This window comes from Lepidochelys kempii, chromosome 4 (assembly GCF_965140285.1).
Source record: "Lepidochelys kempii isolate rLepKem1 chromosome 4, rLepKem1.hap1, whole genome shotgun sequence".
Lineage (NCBI taxonomy): Eukaryota > Metazoa > Chordata > Testudines > Cheloniidae > Lepidochelys > Lepidochelys kempii.
In genome coordinates, this window is record NC_136383.1 from 115,114,149 (window position 1) to 115,130,002 (window position 15,854).

Sequence of the window (15,854 nt, forward strand, 5' to 3'; positions counted from 1 at the left end):
GAAAAACCTGCTCAGGGCATGCTACCATCATCAAGATTTAGTCTTCCAGAGGATTCAATTAATAAGAATTCAAAAGATTGAAATATAATTAATACCAGTCAACATAGTTGTCAGAGCTGATTTCGTTCTTTGAGGAGATTACAATTTTGCTTTGTAAAGGTAACTGTGTACATGTAATATACTTACTAAGTCAAACATGTTAGAAAAAAGTGTAGCTCATGACATTCTGATTTTAAAAATTAGCACTATACAATATCAATAAAACAGACGTTATACGGTTCATGAACTGGCTAACTGACAGATGTCAAAAAAAGCAGTCATCAGTGTGAAGTCATTCAATGAGTGTGTTTCTCATGGGATTTTGCAGGTATTGGTGCTAGGCCTGATGCTATTCAAAATTTTCATCAATTATATTGAATATAAAATCACTGTTGGTAAAATTTGCAGGTGCCACAAAGATTGGCAGGGTGGTAAATAATGATGGAAGAAGACCGACAGATCTGTACCTTTTAGGAATCTGGGTCTATTCAAGCAAGGCCTAGTGGATAGAGACTGGGACTTGGGGAGTGGTTAGGTTCTATTCCCAGCTCAGCCATTTGCCTGCTCTGTGACCTTGGGCAGGTCATGTCCCTTCTTTGTGCCTTAGTTGCCCTACCTCTAAAGTGTGGATAATGATACTGATCTCCTTTGAGATCCATTGAGGAAAAGGGCTATATAAGAGCTAGGTGGTATTATTATTATGGCAGCCAAATGCATAGTTACACATCTAGGAACAAGGAATGCAGGCTGTGCATACAGAATGGAGGAGTGTATCCTGGAAAGCAGGGACTCTGAAAAAGATCTAGGGGTCATAGGGGACAAGCAACTGAACACAAGCTCCTAGGGTGATATGCTGACAAAAAGAGCTAGTGTGGTCCTTGGATGTATAAACCAGGGAGTAGCAAGTATGCAGTTCTGATGCAAACAATTTTAAAAGAATATTGAAAAGCTGGAGAGGGTGCAAAAAAGAACCACAGAAATGATTTGAGGACTGTAGAAAATGCCTTAGAGTGAGAGACTTAAAGAGCTCCATCTCTATACCTTATGAGAAAGAAGACAGAGGTGATTTAATTATCTTCACAGGGCAAGTATAGTGGGTACTAAACAAGCTTTTTAATCCAGCAGAGAAAGACAGAACCACCACCAATGGCTGGACACTGAAGCAAACAAATTAATCTTTTTATTACTGACCTGGGCACAAAAAGTGGGAGTGTGCTAATAAAGTTTGCAGATGATACAAAGCTGGGAGGTATTGCTAATTTAGAGAAGGACAGGGATACCCTACAGGAGGATCTGGATGACCTTGTAAACTGGAGTAATAGGAATAGGATGAAATTTAATAGTGAGAAGTGTAAGGTCATGCATTTAGGGATTAATAACAAGAATTTTAGTTATAAGCTAGGGACGCATCAACTAGAAGTAACGGAGGAGGAAAAGGACCTTGGAGTATTGGTTGATCATAGGTTGACTATGAGCTGCCAATGTGATATGGCTGTGAAAAAAGCTAATGTCGTCTTGGGATGCATCAGGAGAGGTATTTCCAGTAGGGATAAGGAGGTTTTAGTACCGTTATATAAGGCACTGGTGAGACCTCACCTGGAATACTGTGTGCAGTTCTGGTCTCCCATGTTTAAGAAGGATGAATTCAAACTGGAACAGGTACAGAGAAGGGCTACTAGGATGATCCGAGGAATGGAAAACTTGTCTTATGAAAGGAGACTCAGGGAGCTTGGCTTGTTTAGCCTAACTAAAAGAAGGTTGAGGGGAGATATGATTGCTCTCTATAAATATATCAGAGGGATAAATACCAGAGAGGGAGAGGAATTATTTAAACTCAATACCAATGTGGACACAAGAACAAATGGATATAAACTGGCCACTAGGAAATTTAGATTAGAAATTAGACGAAGGTTTCTAACCATCAGAGGAGTGAAGTTTTGGAATAGCCTTCCGAGGGAAGTAGTGGGGGCAAAAGATCTATCTTGCTTTAAGATTAAACTCGATAAGTTTATGGAGGAGATGGTATGATGGGATAACATGGTTTTGGTAATTAAATATTCATGGTAAATAGGCCCAATGGCCTGTGATGGGTTTTTAGATGGGGTAAGATCCAAGTTACCCGGGAAAGAATTTTCTGTAGTATCTGGCTGATGAATCTTGCCCATATGCTCAGGGTTTAGCTGATCGCCATATTTGGGGTCGGGAAGGAATTTTCCTCCAGGGCAGATTGGAAGGCCCTGGAGGTTTTTCGCCTTCCTCTGTAGCATGGGGCACGGGTCACTTGCTGGAGGATTCTCTGCTCCTTGAGGTCTTCGAACTACAATTTGAGGACTTCAATAGCACAGATATAGGTGTGAGGTCTTTTTTAGGAGTGGTGGGTGAAATTCTGTGGCCTGCATTGTGCAGGAGGTCAGACTAGATGATCATAATGGTCCCTTCTGACCTAAATATCTATGAATCTATGAAAAAAAAAAAATTCAAACTGGAAATAAGGCACAGACTTAATAGTGAGGGTAATTAACCATTGGAACAAACTGACATGGGAAGTGGTGGATTCTGTCTCAATGTCTTCAGATCAAGACTGGATCCCCTTCTGGATATTATGCTATAGCCAAGCACAAGTTACTGGATTCAGTACAGGGGTAACTGGGTGAAATATAATGGCCTGCGCTAGACAGTAGGTCAGACTAGGTGATCTAATGGTTCCTTCTAGCTTTGAACTCTGAATCTATGAGTAAGTATTGGTTCCAGAGTAGCAGCCGTGTTAGTCTGTATCTGCAAAAAAAGCAGGACTACCTGTGGCACCTTAGAGAATAACAAATTTATTAGAGCATAAGCTTTCATGGGCTACAGCCCACTTCATCAGATGCCTAGAATGTCTACACTACAGAATAAGGTCGAATTTATAGAAGTAGTTTTTTTTAGAAATCGGTTTTATATATTCAAATGTGTGTGTCCTCACAGAAAATGCTCTAAGTGCATTAAGTGCATTAACTCGGCGGAGCGCTTCCACAGGACCGAGGCCAGAGTCGACTTCCAGAGCGTTGCACTGTGGGTAGCTATCCCACAGTTCCCGCAGTCTCCGCTGCCCATTGGAATTCTGGGTTGAGATCCCAATGCCTGATGGGGCTAAAACATTGTCGCGGGTGGTTCTGGGTACATATCGTCAGGCCCCCGTTCCCTCCCTCCCTCCGTGAAAGCAAGGGCAGACAATCGTTTCGCGCCTTTTTTCCTGAGTTACCTGTGCAGACGCCATACCATGGCAAGCATGGAGCCCACTCAGGTAACCGTCACCCTAGGACTCCTGGGTGCTGGCAGACGCGGTACGGCATTGCTACACAGTAGCAGCAACCCCTTGCCTTGTGGCAGCAGACGGTACAGTACGACTGGTAGCTGTCGTCGTCATGTCCGAGGTGCTCCTGGCCACGTCGGCTGGGAGCTCCTGGGCAGACATGGGTGCAGGGACTAAATTTGGAGTGACTTGACCAGGTCATTCTCTTTAGTCCTGCAGTCAGTCCTATTGAACCGTTTTATGGTGAGCAGACAGGCGATACGGATTGCTAGCAGTCGTACTATACCATCTTCTGCCAGGCAGGCAAGAGATGAGGATTGCTAGCAGTCGTATTGTACCATCTTCTGCCGAGCAGCCATGAGATGTGGATGGCATGCAGGCCTTCTGCACTGTCTGCTGCCAGCCAAAGATGTAAAAGATAGATGGAGTGGATCAAAACAAGAAATAGACCAGATTTGTTTTGTACTCATTTGCTTCCCCCCCCTCCCCTGTCTAGGGGACTCATTCCTCTAGGTCACACTGCAGTCACTCACAGAGAAGGTGCAGTGAGGTAAATCTAGCCATGTATCAATCAGAGGCCAGGCTAACCTCCTTGTTCCAATAAGAACTATAACTTAGGTGCACCATTTCTTATTGGAACCCTCCGTGAAGTCCTGCCTGAAATACTCCTTGATGTAAAGACACCCCCTTTGTTGATTTTAGCTCCCTGAAACCAACCCTGTAAGCTGTGTCGTCAGTCGCCCCTCCCTCCGTCAGAGCAACGGCAGACAATCGTTCCGCGCCTTTTTTCTGTGCGGACGCCATACCAAGGCAAGCATGGAGGCTGCTCAGCTCACTTTGGCAATTAGGAGCACATTAAACACCACACGCATTATCCAGCAGTATATGCGGCACCAGAGCCTGGCAAAGCGATACCAGGTGAGGAGGCGACGTCAGCGCGGTCACGTGAGTGATCACAACATGGACACAGATTTCTCTGAAAGCATGGGCCCTGCCAATGCATGCATCATGGTGCTAATGGGGCAGGTTCATGCTGTGGAACACCGATTCTGGGCTTGGGAAACAAGCACAGACTGGTGGGACCGCATAGTGTTGCGGGTCTGGGACGATTCCCAATGGCTGCGAAACTTTCGCATGCGTAAGGGCACTTTCATGGAACTTTGTGACTTGCTTTCCCCTGCCCTGAAGCGCATGAATACCAAGATGAGAGCAGCCCTCACAGTTGAGAAACGAGTGGCGATAGCCCTGTGGAAGCTTGCAACGCCAGACAGCTACCGGTCAGTTGGGAATCAATTTGGAGTGGGCAAATCTACTGTGGGGGCTGCTGTGATGCAAGTAGCTCACGCAATCAAAGATCTGCTGATATCAAGGGTAGTGACCCTGGGAAATGTGCAGGTCATAGTGGATGGCTTTGCTGCAATGGGATTCCCTAACTGTGGTGGGGCCATAGACGGAACCCATATCCCTATCTTGGCACCGCAGCACCAAGCCGCTGAGTACATAAACCGCAAGGGGTACTTTTCGATAGTACTGCAAGCTCTGGTGGATCACAAGGGATGTTTCACCAACATCAACGTGGGATGGCCAGGAAAGGTACATGACGCTTGCATCTTCAGGAACTCTACTCTGTTTCAAAAGCTGCAGGAAGGGACTTTATTCCCAGACCAGAAAATAACTGTTGGGGATGTTGAAATGCCTATAGTTATCCATGGGAACCCAGCCTACCCCTTAATGCCATGGCTCATGAAGCCGTACACAGGCAGCCTGGACAGTAGTCAGGAGCTGTTCAACTACAGGCTGAGCAAGTGCAGAATGGTGGTAGAATGTGCATTTGGACGTTTAAAGGCGCGCTGGCGCAGTTTACTGACTTGCTTAGACCTCAGCGAAACCAATATTCCCACTGTTGTTACTGCTTGCTGTGTGCTCCACAATATCTGAGATAGTAAGGGGGAGACGTTTATGGCGGGGTGGGAGGTTGAGGAAAATCGCCTGGCTGCTGGTTACGCGCAGCCAGACACCAGGGCGGTTAGAAGAGCACAAGAGGGCGCGGTACGCATCAGAGAAGCTTTGAAAACCAGTTTCATGACTAGCCAGGCTACGGTGTGAAAGTTCTGTTTGTTTCTCCTTGATGAAACCCCCCCGCCCCTTGGTTCACTCTACTTCCCTGTAAGCTAACCACCCGCCCCTCCTCCCGTCAATCACCACTTGCAGAGGCAATAAAGTCATTGTTGCTTCACATTCATGCATTCTTTATGAAGGAAAATGCCACACAGCACTTTAAAAGTTTACAACTTTAAAATTTATTGAATGACAGCCTTCTTTTTTTTTGGGCAATCCTCTGTGGTGGGGTGGCTGGTTGGCCGGAGGCCCCCCCACCACGTTCTTGGGAGTCTGGGTGTGGAGGCTATGGAACTTGGGGAGAAGGGAGGTTGGTTACTCAGGGGCTGCAGTGGCAGTCTGTGCTCCAGCTGTCTTTGCTGCAGCTCAACCATACACTGGAGCATACTGGTTTGGTCCGCCAGCAGCCTCAGCATTGAATCCTGCCTCCTCATCACGCTGCTGCCACATTTGAGCTTCAGCCCTCTCTTCAGCCCGCTACCTCTCCTCCCAGTCATTTTGTGCTTTCCTGCACTCTGACATTATTTGCCTCCACGCATTCGTCTGTGCTCTGTCAGTGTGGGAGGACAGCATGAGCTCGGAGAACATTTCATCGCGAGTGCGTTTTTTTTTTTTTCTTTCTAAGCTTCACTAGCCTCTGGGAAGGAGAAGATCCTGTGATCATTGAAACACATGCAGCTGGTGGAGAAAAAAAAAGGGACAGCGGTATTTAAAAAGACACATTTTATAAAACAGTGGCTACACTCTTTCAGGGTAATCCTTGCTGTTAACATTACATACATAGCACATGTGCTTTCGTTACAAGGTCGCATTTTGCCTCCCCCCACCATGTGGCTACCCCCTCAACCTTCCCCCCTCCCTGTGGCTAACAGCGGGGAACATTTCTGTTTAGCCACAGGCAAACAGCCCAGCAGGAATGGGCTCCTCTGAGTGTCCCCTGAAGAAAAGCACTCTATTTCAACCAGGTGCCCATGAATTATATCTCACTCTCCTGAGGATAACACAGAGAGATAAAGAACGGATGTTGTTTGAATGCCAGCAGACATACACTGCAATGCTTTGTTCTACAATGATTCCCGAGTACGTGTTACTGGCCTGGAGTGGTAAAGTGTCCTACCATTAAGGACACAATAAGGCTGCCCTCCCCAGAAACCTTTTGCAAAGGCTTTAGGAGTACATCTAGGAGAACCGCGAATGCCAGGGCAAAGTAATCCTTTCACATGCTTGCTTTTAAACCATGTATAGTATTTTAAAAGGTACACTCACCAGAGGTCCCTTCTCTGCCTGCTGGGTCCAGGAGGCAGCCTTGGGTGCGTTCGGGGGGTACTGGCTCCAGGTCCAGGGTGAGAAACAGTTCCTGGCTGTCGGGAAAACCGGTTTCTCCGCTTGCTTACTGTGAGCTATCATCATCATCATCGTCCCCAAAACCTGCTTCCGTATTGCCTCTATCTCCATTGAAGGAGTCAAACAACACGGCTGGGGTAGTGGTGGCTGAACCCCCTGAAATGGTATGCCGCTCATCATAGAAGCGGCATGTTTGGGGCTCTGACCCGGAGCGGCCGTTCGCCTCTCTGGTTTTCTGGTAGGCTTGCCTCAGCTCCTTCAGTTTCACGCGGCACTGCTTCGGGTCCCTGTTATGGCCTCTGTCCTTCATGCCCTGGGAGATTTTGACAAAGGTTTTGGCATTTTGAAAACTGGAACGGAGTTCTGATAGCACGGATTCCTCTCCCCAAACAGCGATCAGATCCCGTACCTCCCGTTCGGTCCATGCTGGAGCTCTTTTGCGATTCTGGGACTCCATCGTGGTCACCCATGCTGATGAGCTCTGCATGGTCACCTGCAGCTTGCCACGCTGGCCAAACAGGAAATGAGATTTAAAAGTTCGCCGTTCTTTTCCTGTCTACCTGGCCAGTGCATCTGAGTTGAGAGTGCTGTCCAGAGCGGTCACAATGGAGCACTCTGGGATAGCTCCCGGAGGCCAATACCATCGAATTGTGTCCACAGTACCCCAAATTCGAGCCAGCAACGTCGATTTAAGCACTAATCCACTTGTCAGGGGTGGAGTAAGGAAATCGATTTTAAGAGCCCTTTAAGTCGAAATAAAGGGCTTCATTGTGTGGACGGGTGCAGGTTTACATCGATTTAATGCTGCTGAATTCGACCTAAAGTCCTAGTGTAGACCAGGGCATAGAGTAAGAAGATATCTTTTTTTCCCCTCTCTCACTCACAGAGAAGTTGGAAGTTGCCATACAAACTGTAAGAGGCTTAATCTTAATTAATTAGCCTCTTACAGTTTGTATGGCAACTTCCACTTTGTATGGTGTGTGCACGCGCGTGTGTATATATAGAGATCTTCTTACTCTATGTTCCATTCTAGGCATCCGATGAAGTGGGCTATAGCCCATGAAAGCTTACGCTCTAATAAATTTGTTAGTCTCTAAGGTGCCACAAAGTACTCCTTCTCTTTTTGTGAATAAGTATTATCCTTGTTCTTCCTTTGCCCTTTGGTGGCACTAGGTAGGTGCCTCTGGAATGCCATGTATATTGTCATACTGCCACCTAGTCAGGTATACAAGAGGCGTAAGAATTTCCTACAAGAGTAGATCAGTGGTCCAGCTTTCAAACTGGATTGGCCTCCAAGATTAGCCTACCCCAAACACCACAAAGGAAGGTTTTCCCCTAGTGCTTAACAGTATTACCCATAGCTGTGATCAGATTATTGCTGGAGGATAATGACACATAGCCTTTGTAATAAAAGAGGATAGGGGAATAAAAGCTGCTTATTGGCCATAAGGTTTACATGAAAGAGGTATTTAAAAACACACTACTCTGTTACCCAGAAATCCACTGACAAATAGTTTGCCTATGAAAACAGTACCAGCAGTTGACCTCTTGACTGTTAACAGGAACGTGTGAATGTAGTGCAGTGGTCACCCCACTCTGGCCCTGAAGGGGTTAAAGCAGCCCTGGAGAGGGCTGTGGCTGGAAATAAGGGGATTAAGAACAGCTGGTGAAGCTGAGTGAGCAGCTGACCAGAGGCGTGGCCAGCTTAATTAAGGCCCAGCTGGCCCTTATAAGAGGGCAGTGGGCCAGAAGCCAGGGAGGACACACACTCTGCCTTTAGAGGGAGAAGGGCCTGGCTGCTGCGGAAGTGTAACTGGGTACCTAAGGTGGAGCAGGCCTGGGGGAAGGCCAGAGGAGCTGGGGAGCTCTGGCCTGGAAACCCTTACCCTTGTGTAAGGCCAAAAAGGGTACTAGGGTTACAGGGGGCAGCCCACTGCCAGAGGCAGCAGGTCCAAACCCCTCTTGCCTGTGATGAGTGGCTTATACACTGCAGTCTGAACCAGTGAATGGGGGCTAGATGGTGACTGGGTAGTAGCCATATACTGAGGCGAGGTGGGATAGGTGGTTGGGGGGGGTCCCCGGGGAGGGGAGACCCAGATCTGTGGGGGTACTGCCGGGGGCAGCACCCTGGCCTGAAAGGGGCACTGGGGTCCAGGAGGGACTCAGGCCCAGCAGCAAGCAGGACACTGGCCTCCAGAGGGCGCTCCGGAGGCTGGAAATGCTAATTCCCTGGATGACCAGCAGGAGGTGCTGCAGGGGTGAGTCCCGCCCCACAGTGAATCACCTACTCCAGTACTAAATAAAATCTAAACATTCTTGTTCAAAGTTATTACTAATACCAAGGATACATAAGGTCTCATTAGAAAATGGTGACTGAATTAAAAACATGCAGATTAAATCAAAAGTTGTACTAGGCTAATGATGCAGAAGTGCTTCCAAAGTTAAATGTAGGTGAGTGTCTAAAGAATTATTTAGAGAACAAATGAAAAATCAAACTTCTGTTAAATACAAAAAATTTCCCCATTCACAAACTTCAGAACCATTGCACCTTCCACAGAGTCAGCTCATAAAACTTAGATCCCCCTCTTTTTTCATGTGGGTGTAGGAGGTGGCTATATTTTATTTGTTTTTTTCCCCCAAAGAACTTTAAAACTAAATGTATTTTCACCTTTTCATTGTGGGGTAGAAAACTAAGCCCCTGGTCCTGCAATTCAACACAGTCTGACCTCTGCATCCCCCGCAAAGCCCCTCTGAAACATACATGCACACAGTGTCTACCTGCATATCACAAATTGCAGAACTGACAGCAATCAGGCTGGCAGTGTGTAGCAACCCCTGCCTACCATGCTGAGCAATATCATCTTATTGTTTACTTGTACTCCATGATGTCTCTAGACTGATGTCTCTTGTTTTATACTTAAACTGTAAGCCCCTTGGGGCAGAGACTTTGTTGTGCATTTGGGGTCCTGGTCCATGACTAGGGCTCCTAAGCACTTCAGTAATAAGAAATATTAATGGGGGTAATATAACATTCTTTCTTTTCAAAGCATTTTATTTGCTAACAAGCCTAATATTTTCGTGAAATCCCATGTGTAATAACTGTTACTGTCCTTCACAGTAGGAAAGGATGGGAGGACTTGTCGCACCTTAGAGACTAACCAATTTATTTGAGCATAAGCTTTCGTGAGCTACAGCTCACTGCATCGGATGCATTCAGTGGAAAATACAATGGGGAGATTTATATACATAGAGAACATGAAACAATTGGTGTTACCATACACACTGTAACGAGAGTGATCACTTAAGGTGACAGGTTTCAGAGGAACAGCCGTGTTAGTCTGTATTCGCAAAAAGAAAAGGAGTACTTGTGGCACCTTAGAGACTAACCAATTTATTTGAGCAGCCCGACTTGATTATGTAAAGAGTTGTCACTTTGGATGGGCTAGCACCAGCAGGAGAGTGAATTTGTGTGGGGGGGTGGAGGGTGAGAAAACCTGGATTTGTGCTGGAAATGGCCCACCTGTTGATCACTTTAGATAAGCTATTACCAGCAGGACCGTGGGGTGGGAGGAGGTATTGTTTCATGATTTCTGTGTGTATATAAAGTCTGCTGCAGTTTCCACGGTAAACATCTGATGAAGTGAGCTGTAGCTCACGAAAGCTCATGCTCAAATAAATTGGTTAGTCTCTAAGGTGCCACAAGTACTCCTTTTCTTTTCACTTAAGGTGAGCTACTGCCAGCGGGGGGGGGGTGTTAGAGGGGCGGGGAGAGGAACCTGTTGTAGTGAAAAAATGGTGACTCGTGGAGTCTTTCCAATGACATGTTATCTGTGACAGTGCTGTAACTTGTCAGTTAATGATATACAGTAACGTTAGGTGAAACTTCAGTAGTTTTCTTTATCCAACCTGCCACACTGTAGATTGTATAACTGAAAAAGAGTTTCAACGAGTTCCAAAATTTGCATGTGAATTGGCAACTAATCTGGATCAGGAACTTCCTCCAGGTATTTTCAGCAAGCAATTGGAAGACATGTTATGACCAAGAGATTACTGTGTAGCTTTTAGAGCTATTTCAATAGCTTATTGAAACTCACTTTCTGAGCAATGTTCCTTGATTTCTTTTACATTTGTTTCTGCCACTCAGACATGACTCACGACGGTGTTACTCCAATTCTACATCAGTACGATTCTATTGAAATCAGCGGAGTTAAACTGAAGTAATGCAGTGGTAAATGGAGCCAAAAGTGTCATAATATAAATCAGTGGCACAGTTTCATCTGGAATAGTGGGTGCAGCACTGGTAACCACATCACAAAGAGATTTCAAAAGTAGAGGGTATCCAGATGAGAACGTGTAGGGGCACGGGAAAATTCTCATATGAAAAGAGATTGAAAAGCTTGGGACTGTTTACCTTTGAAAGAGAGATATAAGAGGGGACACTGTAAGGGTACGGAATAATGAACAGTCAAGAGATGGTAGAGTGGTACTTTTATTCTCCTGGCCCCATAATACAAGAACAAGAGAATGTTCAATTAAAATTGGTAAGTGCCAAATTCAAAACTGATAAAAGAAAATACTTTCTCATGCCACATATGATTAGACCAGGCCACAGGATGGTTCTGAGACACACAATTTAGTAAGATCCAAAGAGGGATTGGATATCTATATTGTTATCAAGAACATTCAGAGTTGCTATAGTCAAGCTTTTAAAAAATCCTGGACCAAAGATGGCTTAAAGTCACCTCTGCATTCCCCCCCTTATGAACTACAAGTAGCATTCCTCAGCCAAAGCTCAAGTTCTGGGCCATAATTTTGAAGCAGAGTTGCAGCACAGCTCTGGTCCCGATTCCATAGCCCATTCAATACAAGGAAGCCTTACAGCAGGAGAGTCACATTTAGAATCTTTGAAAGCAACTTCTTGGTATTCCCTCTCTTATAGAAGTGAATCCCAGGTGGGTTTATAGGCTGACTGCTTGGACAGATAAAAAGAGTAATTGTGAAATGAGTATTTCTAATTTACTTCAAAGGTCCCTGAGCAATATAATCCTTTCTAGCATTTATACAACCAGCTTCCAAAACAAGGAACAGTTTCAGTTGCTCAGAAGTACAGAACATCTTTTTTTTATTAAGGGTGCAAAAACCAAATAAATAAGAATTCTCCCAAGTCAAAGACAATCCAACTATCCCACACTCAGAAAAGCCTGATAAAAAGACATGGCTTTTTACCCTGCCCTAAATATCAGGCCTTGTGTCTGTTGAAACCTCAAGGGAAGTGAAGTCCAGAGACAACTCTGCCCTGAGAACATTCTGCCATTGTCCTCACTGGGGACTGTTACCCTGAGCCAATCAGCTGCTACTAAACAGCTGTCACAATGCTTGGGAAGAGAGGCATAATAGAAGGCTTTGTAGATCAAATTCAGTGATTTGAATTGTTCCCAAGCAAACTGTATCCAGTTATCCCAAGAAGCCTGCACAGTTGTGAAAGGACTGGAAAGAACGTAAGAATGGCCATACTGGGTCAGATCAATGGTCCATCTAACCCAGGATTCCTGTCTTCTGACAGTGGCCAGTGCCAGATGCTTCAGAGGGAATAAACAGACCAGAGACATTTAGAGTGATCTGTCCCCTGTTGTTCAGTCCCAGTTTCTGGCAGGTTTAGGGACATCCCTTTGCTAATAGCCATTGATGAACTTATCCTCCATGAGTTTTTCTAATTCTTTTTTTGAACCCAGTTATACTTTTGGACTTCACAACATCCCATGGCAATGAGTTCCACAGATTGACTGTTGATTGTGTGAAGATGTACTTCCTTTTGTTTTACACTTGCTGCCCATTAATTTAATCAGATGACCCCTAGTTCTTGTAGTATGTGAAGGGATAAAAAAACAATTCCTATTCATTTTTTCTCCATACATACAATTTATGATATTATAGACCTCTATTTTATCTTCCCCCCCCCACCTCTTAGTCATATTTTCTAAGATGAAATCCCAGTCCTTTTAATTTCTCTTCATATGGAAACTATTCCATACCTCTAATCATTTTTATTACCCTTTTCTAATATATCTGGAGATGGGGTGACCAGAATTGCATACAATATTCCAGGTGTAAGCATACCATGAATTTAGAGTATGGCATTTCTTTTTTTGTATGGTTCCTAACGTTATTAGGTTTTTTTTTGTTTTTGTTTTTTTTTTTGACTGCCCCTGCAAATTGAGCAGATGTTTTTAGAGATCTATGAGGATTCCAAAATTTCTTTCTTGAGTGGTAACAAATCATTTAGGCCCCAATCATTTTGTATGTATATTTGGGATTTTTTTTCCCCAATGTGTGTTACTTTGCACTTAGAATTTCATCTGCTATTTTGTCACCCAATCTAGTAAGATCTTCTTGTAACTCATCACAGTCAGCTTTAGCTTTATCTTGAATAATTTTATATCATTTGCAAATTTTGGCACCAGACTATTCATCTCCTTTTCCAGATCATTTATGAGAGTTGATCAGCACAAGCCTGTTGCCAATTGTGCCCACATATCTATTCAGGGGACACCATCACAGGGCCTAATAACATCAGCCACACTATCAGAGGCTCGTTCACCTGCACATCCACCAATGTGATTTATGCCATCATGTGCCAGCAATGCCCCTCTGCCATGTACATTGGTCAAACTGGACAGTCTCTACGTAAAAGAATAAATGGACACAAATCAGATGTCAAGATTTATAACATTCATAAACCAGTCGGAGAACACTTCAATCTCTCTGGTCACGCAATCACAGACATGAAGGTCGCTATCTTAAAACAAAAAAACTTCGAATCCAGACTCCAGCGAGAAACTGCTGAATTGGAATTCATTTGCAAATTGGATACTATTAATTTAGGCTTAAATAGAGACTGGGAGTGGCTAAGTCATTATGCAAGGTAGCCTGTTTCCTCTTGTTTTTTCCTACCCCCCCCCCCAGATGTTCTGGTTTAACTTGGATTTAAACCTGGAGAATGGTCAGTTTAGATGAGCTATTACCAGCAGGAGAGTGAGTTTGTGTGTGTATGGGGGTGGGGGGGATGTGAGAAAACCTTGATCTATGCAGGAAATAGCCCGACTTGATTATGTAAAGAGTTGTCACTTTGGATGGGCTAGCACCAGCAGGAGAGTGAATTTGTGTGGGGGGGTGGAGGGTGAGAAAACCTGGATTTGTGCTGGAAATGGCCCACCTGTTGATCACTTTAGATAAGCTATTACCAGCAGGACAGTGGGGTGGGAGGAGGTATTGTTTCATGATTTCTGTGTGTATATAAAGTCTGCTGCAGTTTCCACGGTAAACATCTGATGAAGTGAGCTGTAGCTCACGAAAGCTCATGCTCAAATAAATTGGTTAGTCTCTAAGGTGCCACAAGTACTCCTTTTCTTTTTACAAGTCCCAGTATAGATCATTGGGGGGATCCCACTATTCACCTCTCTCCAGTGTAAAAATTTGACCATTTATTCCTACCCTTTGTTCGGTATATTTCAAGACCTTCCTCTTATCTCATGACTGCTTACTTTAAGAGCCTTTAGTGAAGAACCTTGTCAAAGGCTTTCAGAAAGCCTAAATATGCTATATTGACTGAATCACCCTTGTCCACATACTTCTGGAGGCTGTCAAAGAATTTTAATAGGTTGGTGAGGCATGATTTCCCTTTACAAAAGCGGTGTTCACTCTTTCCCAACATATTATATTCATCGGTGTGTCTGATAATTCTATTCTTTAGTATAGTTTCAACCAATTTGCCTGGCACAGAAGTTCGGCTTAGCAGCCTGTAATTGCCAGGATTGCCCCGAAGCCTTTTTAAAGAATCTATATCTCATTTGCTACCCTCCAGTCATCCAGTACAGAGGCTGATTTAAGCAATAGGTTATGTACCATAACTAGTAATTCTGCGGTTTCATTTTTGAGTTCCTTCAGAACTCTTGGGTGAATATCAGGTCCTGGTGACTTGTTAATTTATCGGTTTGTTCCAAAACCACCTCTACTGACACCTCAGTCTCAGACAGTTCCTCAGCTTTGTCACCAATTTGGTGTAGTATAATGAAAAGGACACTGTCGAGTAGATGGGCGGTCTCCTACAGCTCTCTCCGGAGTTTGAGTAATCTTCCTGGATACTCTGAAATAGAACACTGAGACTATTTTAACACGGAATCAGCCCTTAGCCAAGTCATATGCATGTATATTGATACCCCAAGTTGATAGAATGCATATTTGATGACCCTCCCACCACATCCCTTCTTCAGTCCTGCACTGCATTTAGGACAATCTGACCCCATAATCAAGACCAGTTCATTTCTGTGTTCCAGCAGAGCTAGAATCTTGCAGCTCGCTACAATCATTAATTGTAGACCACTGAATAAAAGGAAAAAAAACCCAGATCTGAGCTTTCCATCAGAAGTCACCAAGCTATGATCAGTTATTTTCATTGGGTTTCAGCCATCCAAGTGCTTTAACATGAATAGTAGGGCTATGAGGCATCCACTAAAATAGGCTGAAAAATTTTCATTGAAACTGTTTGACGGAAAATGTGATTTTCAATTAAGTGAAATCTTTCCTAACAACTATCTACTTCCCACAGAAAATTGATTTTTTTAGTTTATTTTCATAGAAATAAAATGAAATATTTTGGTTGAAAATATTTTGATTTGGAAAAGCTGCCATGGTGCCTCATGAGAGGTGTAGTTCAGCTGCCTTAAGTCCCTGTTCTCCTCTATGGTCTGGGCTTCTTGGCTGGATATTGGAAATTTCAGGTTTTTAATTTCTGCCAAAAATCTAATTCTTCTGCAGGGGAAAAAATTGCCAAAGACGTGCAATTGTGAAGCAGAAACTGACACGATAACCAGGGTACAAGCAGCACATGTTGAATAACTCACAAGTGTGTGTTCATGCACATGCATATGACCAACTGTTTTTCATTTTGTTATGTAATAGTTGAGGAGATATTAAGATTTTAATAGCAGACAGACCTGGAGAAAGAAACAAGGTAAAGATTGATTGTGTTATAGAGTGGCTCTCATCCCCTTCCCCCCACCCT

General features: G+C 44.3%; 1 pseudogene; it reads right to left on the reverse strand.

The window, feature by feature from the left end:
• The window catches only part of LOC144930532 (uncharacterized), a 256,857-nt pseudogene that overhangs the window by 11,067 nt on the left and 229,936 nt on the right, over window positions 1–15,854 (reverse strand).